Genomic DNA, 8,957 nt, shown 5'->3' with positions numbered 1-8,957 from the left:
CATAACATGAACATGACATAAACATACACCCATGAATTAATCATAATACACACCTACATTTCCTATAACTATATTGGAAGAATTAAATGAATTATAATTAAAAGGAATTGTATAAATATATTTTTAAAGTTTTTATGTTCACTTGTTTTTTTGGGTTTTTTTTGCTCCTAAATATTACTTTTTCAATTAAAAAAAAAACAAACTAAAAATATTACAAAATGTGATATAAATTCACAAAAAAAACTTAATGAGTGCAGTGTATGTATGATTAATGGTTATGTTAGAATTCTTTTTTGATGGTCATTGTTATTCATTTGTTCCAAGTTGAAAGGATATAGTTAATGTCTATTTCGGTAAAAAAAAAAAATTACATTTTCTTTTTATCATTTTATGATTCACCAAAAAATTTATATTTTTTTCTGTAAAATACTCTTGACAGCTAAATACTGTGAATTCTAATTGAAGGCAGGCATTTTGTAATGCTGATCATTTAAGATTGGTTGTTCAAGAAAAATGTACAATCATATCATTGTACCTTTAGTACTACAACAACAGAAAATAGACAAATTTTATTGGCATATCATCTATTGCCATCAATTTTACATCTAAATATAATCATTCATCAAACTGTTGTTTTCCAAGTTGAAGACCACTTCAATTAAGATTTAACTAGAACAAGAAATTACCAATCACCTTCAAAAATGTATTGTGACATCACCATTTACCATAGTTATATTTTGATTTGTAGACTGTACTTGTTTGAAATAATGATTTAATGGTTGATGAAAGTAATTTGTTTTTCTCAGCGCCTGAAATTTTGTTTACACACCTTACTGCTGAAACAACAATATATATGTAGTTTATGATTGTTAACTTATCTTGCAAAGTTCTGTAATAAGTTATAATGACGCAAATGTATAAGATGGTGCTACACTACAGTATATTAAACACCAAAAGTACAGACACACACATACACACAAACACACATACAAAAGTAACAACAACACAAAACAATGAATAAACATTGGTGTGAAAATAAACTTTTTATACTGCAACTTTGTTTTTGTGTTATTAACAGCCATATAGAGTATGAAATTTCATAGATACCTCACCAGAGTAAAATTACCTCATCAGAGTAAAATTTGTAATACTGGAGGCTTTAGAATATGTTTAACCACTTATATAAAAATGAGATGTGATATGATTTCCAATGAGACTACTATCAACAAACGAAAAAGATTTAATTTTAACAAATTTATGGTCACTTTGACCTTCTACAAGTAATGAAACCTATTCTGTTATGCAATTAAAAGCATAAGGATGCCAATGTGAAACAGCTGAAAGGAGAAAAGCAACTAATGACTTGTTCATGGCCACGTCAGTTAGTCCGTCCCATGAATATTTTTCGTCGCATTTTTCTCAGGAACTACAATACAAGGATTTCTGAAATTTGGTTTCAGGGTTTATCTAAGTCAGCTATACCGTGTGATGCGTTTTCAGATTGATCACTTGACAACTTCCTGTTTACCGAACACTTGTATGATTTTACACATGATAGCCAAGTTGAAAATTTTCGTCACACTTTTCTCAGGAACTACAATACAAGGATTTCTGAAATTTGGTTTCAGGGTTTATCTAAGTCAGCTATACCGTGTGATGCGCTTTCAGATTGATCACTTGACAACTTCCTGTTTACCAAACACTTGTATAATTTTACACATGATAGCCAAGTTGAAAATTTTCGTCACACTTTTCTCAGGAACTACAATACAGGGATTTCTGAAATTTGGTTTCAGGATTTATATAAGTCAGCTATACTGTGTGATGCGTTTTCAGAGTCATCACTCGACAACTTCCTGTTTACTGAACACTTGCATATTTTTACACTATTTATATTATCCACTTGCGGCGGGGGTATCATCAGTGAGCAGTAGCTCACAGTTTCACTTGTTAACTTAGCTGGTTCAAAACACAATAGCTATTAAAAAGTGTACCATGTTCTCCCAAACAAATCTTCAACAGATAAAGTTTTCCAGGAAATAGATCTTTACCATTGTAAAGTGGTGTTTAATGTCTTAAATGGCTATAATGAAGTTTTCCCTCTTTTCAACACAATAACCAAAATTTCCATTGACACATGTAGGGTACCATTGATATGACTAACATTCTCACTTCTAGCTTCATGGTAAATAACACTGTTGGAAAGAGCAAGATTCATAAGATCGATACTGAACAAAGACGTTTAGACACTATAAACTACTGATCTAAAAATACTTTAAAGTAAATGAAAGCTTGTTCAAAGCCCAATATCTAATAATAAGAACATTTCTACATAATGAAAATATCAGTAAGTGCACCTCTGATGGATTTAGTGTAAAAAGTAAAATCACAAAAATACTGAACTCAGAGGAAAATCAATTGGGAAAGTCCATAATCACATGGCAAAATCAAATAACAAAACGCATCAAAAACGAATGGACAAGAACTGTCATATTCCTGACTTGGTACAGGCATTTTCAAATGTAGAAAATGGTGGATTAAACCTGGTTCTATAGCGCTAACCCTCTCACTTTAATAACAGTCTCATCAAATTCCGTTATATTTACATGATGCGTTAAATAAACAGTCACAATTAATAAAATAGTCAAAATATGGGTACATCAGTCATCATCGTATAACCATTTTAAAAGGGGACAATTTAACCGAACACAAAAACATCTTCTATCTACGAACACATTAATTGAAGTCACTAGCAGTCTAGAATCTGACTTTATGCCATGCCAAAACGCTAGTATCAACATAACGAACTGGAATGGTTCTAAGTTGTAGATGTCTGTATATCAGGGTCTTTAATCTAGCTATAAAACCAGGTCAAACCCACCATTTTCTACATAAGAAAATGCCTTTACTTATTCAGGAATATGACATTTGTTCTTTTGATGTGTTTCAGCTTTTGATACGGGACTTTCCGTTTTGATTTGTCCTCGGAGTTTAGTATTTTTGTGATTTTGCTTTTGACCAGGACTTCAATTTCATTGATCTTATGGTCAACTTGTACTTTTTGTGAAAAGAACCATTAGTTATTTATGTGTATAAGGTGTGCATAATAGTTTTTAGGCGTTCATATCCTTCTAGTAAGGTTCACCTGATAACTGTACCTTATTTTCATGGATCATAGGTCAACGTTTATATTTCGTGATTATGTCTGTTTCACGAAAAGAAATATCCAAACTTAAAAATGATTGCAAGGTGTGTATTTCCACCATACTGTGTTGATCTGATAGAAGTGTCTTTATTTCCATGCACCATTGATAATGTTACATATCTCTTTTACATGAAACAAAACCTTCATCTTGGAGACTTCACAATAGAATCAAATCAGCGTGTACACTCTTACAGTTTTTCCTCAATAATATATGATGAATTAGAGGGAAAAAACCAGCTCTGAACTTGAGCAAATAAAAAAGCAACACAAAACTCTGGGTGACCCAGGTGTTTCGAGTATACAGTTCTCCCTCTAGTCGCACCCATCCTGGTGCCCATGATAAGTATACATGGTGTGATAAGATGCACTAACCGATGTCACAGTAAATGAAAAGAGGACATACATGGGGTTACGACAAACAGCAAGTGTCTTTTTTTAGCTCACCTGGCCTAAAAGGCCAAGTGAGCTTTTCTCATCACTAGGCGTCCGTCATCGTCGTCGTCTGTCGTCGTTAACTTTTACAAAAATCTTCTCCTCTGAAACTACTGTGCCAAATTTAACCAAACTTAGCTACAATCATATCTGGGGTATCTAGTTTAAAAAATGTGTGGGGTGACCCGGCCAACCAACCAAGATGGCCGCCATGGCTAAAAATAGGGGTCAAATGCAGTTTTTGGCTTATAACTAAAAAACTAAAGCATTTAGAGCAAATCTGACTGGGTAAAATTGTTTATCAGGTCAAGATCTATCTGCCCTGAAATTTTCAGATGAATCCGACAACCTGTTGTTGGGTTGCTGCCCCTGAATTGCTAATTTTAGGGAAATTTTGCTGTTTTTGGTTATTATCTTGAATATTATTATAGATAGAGATAAACTGTAAGCAGCAAAAATGTTCAGCAAAGTAAGATTTACAAATAAGTCAACATGACCAAAATGGTCAGTTGACCAATTTAGGAGTTATTGCCCTTCATAGTCAATTTTTAACCATTTTTCGTAAATCTTAGTTATTGTTACAAAAATCTTCTCCTCTGAAACTACTGGGCCAAATTAAACCAGACTTGGCTACAATCATCATTGGGGTATCTAGTTTAAAAAATGTGTGGCGTGACCCGGCAAACCAACCAAAATTGCCACCATGGCTAAAAATAGAACATAGGGGTAAAATGCAGTTTTTGGCTTATAACTAAAAAAATAAGGCATTGAGAGCAAATCTGACATGGATAAAATTGTTTATCAGGTCAAGATCTATCTGCTCTGAAATTTTCAGATGAATCAGATAGCCAGTTGTTGGGTTGCTGCCCCTGAATTGCTAATTTTAAGGAAAATTTGCTGTTTTGGTTATTATCTTGAATATTATTATAGATAGAGATAAACTGTAAACAGCAATAATGTTCAGCAAAGTAAGATTTACAAATAAGTCAACATGACTAAAATGGTCAGTTGACCAATTTAGGAGTTATTGCCCTTTAAAGTAAATTTTTAACCATTTTTCGTAAATTTTATATATCTTTTACAAAAATCATCTCCTCTAAAACTGCTGGGCCAAATTAATCCAAACTTAGCCACAATCATATCTGGGGTATCTAATTTAAAAAAATGTGTGGCTTGACCCGCCAAACCAACCAAGATGGCCGCCATGGCTAAAAATAGAACATAGGGCTGAAATGCAGATTTTGACTTATAACTCAAAAACCAAAGCATTTAGAGCAAATCTGACAAGAAGTACAGTTGATAATCAGGTCAAGATCTATCTGCCCTGAAATTTTCAGATGAATCAGAGAACCGATTGTTGGGTTGCTGTCCCTGAATTGCTAATTTCAAGGAAATTTTGCCGTTTTTGGTTATTATCTTGAATATCATTATAGATAAAGATAAACTGTAAACAACAATAATGTTCAGCAAAGTGAGATTTACAAATAAGTCGATATGACCAAAATGGTCAATTGACACCCTAAGGAGTAATGGTCCTTTCTAGTCAATTTTAAACAATTTTCATAAAATTTGTAAATTTTTACTACCGGTAACATTTTCCACAGAAACTACTGGGCCAAGTTCATTATAGATAGTGATAATTGTAAGCAGCAAGAATGTTCAGTAAAGTAAGATGTACAAACATATCACCATCACCAAAACACAATTTTGTCATGAATCCATATGCTTCCTTTGTTTAATATTCACATAGACCAATGTGAGCGACACAGGCTCTTTAGAGCCTCTAGTTATATTTCCCCGATATATTTCAAATTCTATTAATGTAACAGCATTATACTCTTGTGTGGGACACACTGTTAAATTAATACGCATAAGACATTCTTAAACCATGGGTAATTTGTTTATTACAACGAAACCTGTCTAAACTAAATCGTTGTAACCGGCATTAAAATTAAAACTTTTGAAAGGACAAATGATCAGATATGAAATGACAAATTTGTTTAACATTACAGATAGATTTGATTCCAATATGGCGGTTCTATTCTTTTTGCATAGTACTATACTTTTAAATTTCTTAAAAACCAAGAAAAAAAAGAGATGAAAAGCAAGAAAAAAAAAAGACTGCACAGCCAGATAAAAAGATTATAGATTAATATTAATTAACCATTCATCTTGATGTTTTCGATCATATATTATTTATCAACATCAATTAACAATCATTTAATCCTAGGATAGAAAATTTATAATCATAGCATAATTTAGTTTGAAGAAAGAAGTTCAACGTTTTAAACAGTACCACAATTTAAAACATTTCAGAAAATTTCCATATCGATCTTTGTCTTCTGTTTGAAACAAAGGAAACTCAAAACGTAAAACAAGGAACATCACTTTTAAAATTATATCAAATTACAGTTCAAATCTGTCAACCAATGAATTTGATCACTCTGATATGTTTGTATTAATTTAAAATAGTTTTTTTCTTGTTCCTAGCTTTCCGTTTATTAATTTCTATCATGCTATTTATATAAGTAAACGTAACATTTTCCCATCAAATATTTGTTCAAGCTAAATCTGTTCACAAGACTCCTCGACAATTGATATTGTTAAAATTCTTCCTGTAACAAAATAGATTGTACTTTTCCGGGTATGTTTTCTCACGCAGTGATATTGCAAAATTACATTTAAACAAACAATTCACTTGTCGTACTCAGTTTGATAGGCAGTGCTAGACTGTAATCTGAGATAGTAAATATTATTCATATTGGATGCTTTTTGCTATTTGACTTCCTGCATTACATTAATTTCCTTATTTGATCAAAACTAATTACAAAAAGACATAAATTTATCTCCTGAACCACTTCTTTCGAAATCGTCATCGCATTAAGATCAAACACTACATTGGAAATGCGTTTTTCAAGTCTATTGTGGCAATTAGGAGTAGTGTTTACGATCAGATGCAGTCTTCTCATTACTGGAAGGAATAATTGTGTCATAAATTTAGATTTTAAGTCAGGGATAAAAACAGCTGATTGTGGAAACAGAAATTTGACAAGCGTTCCATTAAACTTACCAACTGATATTAACATTTTGGATTTGTCCGATAATTTGATAACAAATATCAATTCTATGGATTTCAAACGATACTTAGAACTTACACAGATAAATATTAATAACAACGAATTAAAGTCATTAGACAAACATGCGTTTGATATACTTTTGCTGAAAAAATTACATCTGTCAAGCAATCATCTTAATATATCTGATTCTTATTCAGGGAATGTGTTCCACTCAACATCAGCACTTATCGAACTAGATATAAGTCGGAATATGGGACATGATAATTGTAGTTACAACCAACCAGTAGAGTATAGATTACCAGGTGACAGGCTAAAGCATTTACAGGTCCTTGCAATAGACTTAGTTTGCCTTCCAAAATTCAGCACTAGTTTCAGAATGCTTAGAAGTTTAAAAACGGTGAGATTCGATACTTGCTTCATCAGTCATATGAGTAATCAAACGTTCAGAAATTTCCCACAAAACGTTAGAGAACTCTATATCAAAAGGTGTAAAAAATTCTTCGTGGCGGAAATCAATACATTGAAATATTTCCCATCTTTGCATATTCTTGATATAAGCCATACTCATATCAATTTAATTCAGGCTTTAAGAATGCTTTACCCGTTACAAAATAAGACCATGGATCTCATAAATTTCCACCATGTAACTGTTGATAATACTGAGATGTATCCGTATGACGTCATTTTGACCCCGAAGGTAATGAAGTATATATCAACGATCTGTATCAAAACTCTTGATATCTCTGACAATAATATATGTTCCATACGCAATAAATCGTTAATTCTGTTTCAGCATCCGCAATGTTTTCAACAACTGATTTTATCTGCAAACAGTTTCGGGGTAGGACATTTTGCGGCTGATTTCGCGAAGTTTATTTACAGTATGAAAAATTTAACTCTACTCGATTATTCTTATCTTCCATTGGAGTATAGAAATCCTCATTTTCTACACTACAATCAGCATTTGACTTCATTAAAAGACGATAGTAGCCTAGGAAGAAACGTTGACAACACACCAAAAACTTTCTATATACCAAAAAATCTGAAACATGTGCGAATATCTCATGTAATGGCAAGAAATAAAATAAGTACTGTTTGTATTTCAAACTCGTCTCTTGAAATACTAGATGTTTCATATTACGATGTAGACACGTTCCCTAAAATCACCTGTGATGGCTATTGCAATCTTAGATATCTTGACATATCAGGAATGGATGCAACAAAAACATTCGGGAAATTTCCAATTTTACGAAATCTTACGACTCTAAAAATCGCCCACAGTAAATTATATAAATTGATTCCAAAAAACGTGTCAATTTTTAATTGGACAACAAACTTGACTTTGTTGGATGTGTCGCATAATTATTTGTGGTACGTTGGTAATAAATCTTTCGATGGATTACATTTTATGAAGTCGTTAAATATGTCACACAATATGTTTCAAACTGTATCACGGGTCATCATGTCTTTTGTCAAATTAACAGAATTGGATTTAAGCTACAATCTACTTTCTTCGCTGGAAGATTACTTTACATTTTGGATAAATGCCCAATATAGACAATTTGGGAGATTCAAACTCTTCTTACAAGGGAATGCCTTTCTATGCGCCTGTGACACTGCACAGTTTTTGGCTTGGATATTTGTCACAAAGGCAAGCTTAGACATGGATAGAAACTACACATGTCGTATGCATAACGGGGAAAATAATTTCACTGCAAATGTAATAAAAGACTATCATACTTACTTCGCTTCTTGTAACAGTGAATTATGGATGAAAGTGGGCGTATCTCTTTTGACCACAATTTGTTTTTGTATCGTTTGTATTACTTTATTATATAATTTTCGATGGAAAATAGTTTTTTACTTTCATCGGAAATTCCGCAAAATCGTTGAGAAAGGTCTTGAAGTAAATTTCAAGTATGACGTCTATGTATCATACTCTGATGATGGCGCATCATTCATTAAAAAAGTATTACAACCTACTATTGAACATCGCTGGGGATTAAGAATGTGCTGTGAAGATCGGGACTTTGGCGTAGGCGAATCAAATGTGGACATTAGAGCTAGTTCTATTCAGAAAAGTAGACATATAATATTTGTCATTACACCGTCTTTCATCACACGTGAATGGAACCGTTTTGAAATTGAAAGAGCTAAGTATGAGAAGTTTGCAAAAGATTTACAAAAAATCGTTGTTATAGCACACAATACATCACTAAAGAATACCCCCACAGAGTTGGGTT

The sequence above is a fragment of the Mytilus trossulus genome, chromosome 10 (assembly GCF_036588685.1).
Source record: "Mytilus trossulus isolate FHL-02 chromosome 10, PNRI_Mtr1.1.1.hap1, whole genome shotgun sequence".
Taxonomy (NCBI): Eukaryota; Metazoa; Mollusca; class Bivalvia; order Mytilida; family Mytilidae; genus Mytilus; species Mytilus trossulus.
This window is presented reverse-complemented; position numbering follows the sequence as displayed.